This window comes from Arachis hypogaea, chromosome 15 (genome assembly GCF_003086295.3).
Source record: "Arachis hypogaea cultivar Tifrunner chromosome 15, arahy.Tifrunner.gnm2.J5K5, whole genome shotgun sequence".
Classification (NCBI taxonomy): Eukaryota; Viridiplantae; Streptophyta; class Magnoliopsida; order Fabales; family Fabaceae; genus Arachis; species Arachis hypogaea.
In genome coordinates, this window is record NC_092050.1 from 58,460,593 (window position 1) to 58,462,478 (window position 1,886).

The 1,886-nt window shown below is 43.7% G+C and overlaps 1 non-coding gene across 1 annotated transcript; it reads right to left on the reverse strand.

The window, feature by feature from the left end:
- Positions 1-397: 397 nt before the first annotated feature.
- Positions 398-505, reverse strand: LOC112752650 (small nucleolar RNA R71). The gene has a single exon (XR_003177076.1). It is a non-coding gene; the product is annotated as a small nucleolar RNA R71 (small nucleolar RNA).
- Positions 506-1,886: the final 1,381 nt, after the last annotated feature.

A 1,886-nucleotide genomic window follows, 5' to 3' on the forward strand; every position in this document is an offset into this window, starting at 1 on the left:
TTCGGTTGATTTACGTGTAGGTGACATGGTAGAACCTAGGAGAGTTACTATCCAGAAGGCTGGAGCCCCTGATTTTACAATGCAACCGTTTCAAGCGCATCACCCAGCGGTGGCTACAGACTTTGAAATAAAGACTGCACTGCTCAATTTGATGCCCAAGTTTCATGGCTTACCTGCTCAAGAGCCTATCAAGCACCTAAGAGATTTTCAAGCAGCCTGTTCTACTGTCTGGCGTGATGGTGCAGATGAAACTTCAATTTTGTTGAAAGCTTTCCCATTTTCTCTTGAGGGAAAGGCAAGAGAGTGGTACTACACTCAACCCGCAGCAACTGTATCCAACTGGGATACACTTAGAAGAGAATTTTTGAAAAATTTCTTTCCAGCTGAAGTTACTGATAAACTGAGGAAAGATATTTCCATGATTATTCAGGACGAATCTGAGACTCTCTATGAATACTGGGAGCGCTTCAATAATCTTCTGGAAGCATGCCCCCACCATATGATTGACAAGATAAGACCACATTGGAAAGTGCTAGCAATGGGTCTATGAAAAAGTGCAAGACCACTGATGAGGCATGGCAATTGATCAGCGACTTAGCTGAATCCACTCGGAATCACAGGCAGAAACAAGGCCGTTCAAAAGCCATTGCAGAAGTATCCTCTAGCAGAGAGACTGCTGCTATAACTCAGAGTATCTATGAAATGACCAACTTGCTAAAGCAGATGCAATTGAATCAACAACAAGTTCAGCAAGCTCAACCTTCTCCACCACAGCAAAGCCAACAGTTAGTCCCACAGAGAGTTTGTGGAATCTGTGCTGATTATAGCCATTATACTGACGAATGTCCGCAGCTCCAACACACCGTGGCAGCCACTCATAACTTCTATAACCGCCCCAACCAAGGGTACAATCAAGGTGGCAATTACAGCCATGGATGGCAGTACAATTCTAACCAGAATTGGAGGGACAACAACAACAGAGGAGGTAGAGACAATTAGGAAAATCAGAGGTGGAATAACAACAACAACAGGTAGCAGAACCAGAACTAGCCTTACAGAGCACCTCACTTGAGGCAATCCAAAGGACCACAGAATATCCAACAGCAGACCTCTCAAATTACTTATCCTTCTTCATCTGCTAATGATGACTTACTACAATCTATTGATCGGAGACAACAGACCATGGAAAATAACCTTTATGCTACACTAAATGGTCTGAACTCTACCCTGCAAGCTCTTGTCTCACAGATTGGATCAATAAATAACTCCAATAACCAGCCTTTGAGCTCTAGTGGAATTCCCTCTCAACCATTACCTAATCCAAAGTGTGGGGAGGTTGAGAAACCACTATTTCATGGTTTATAATGTGTTTAATTGTGTGGTTTTATCATGATCTTTACCTACTTATTCATATGATTAGCATGCATTCATACTTCCTTCCTAAAATTATTACATGATTGAAAACTTGCTTCCTAAAGAATTTTAATTATGTATTTTAATTCTCCTTTATTCTATTCGATGTCGTGATCTGTGTGTTAAGTGTTTCAGGCTTTATAGGGCATGAATGAGTTGGAGATTGGAAAGGGAGCTTGCAAAATTGGAAGGAACACAGGAAATTAAGGAGATGACCAGCGAAAAGTGACGCGGCCGCATGGCTCACGCGACTGCGCGAAAGAGAGGAAATCGCAGTGACGCGGCCGTATGGCTCACGCAACCGCGCAGATTGGAATAGCACAAGTAACGCGAAGGCGTGGACGACGCACCCGCGTGGCAAGCAAAACGCCGAATGATGCGTCCACATGAATGACACGATCGCGCGACGTGCGCGATCTGCATAATCTGTAAAATTTGCTGGGGGCGATTTTGGGCCCTGTTTTGACCCAGTT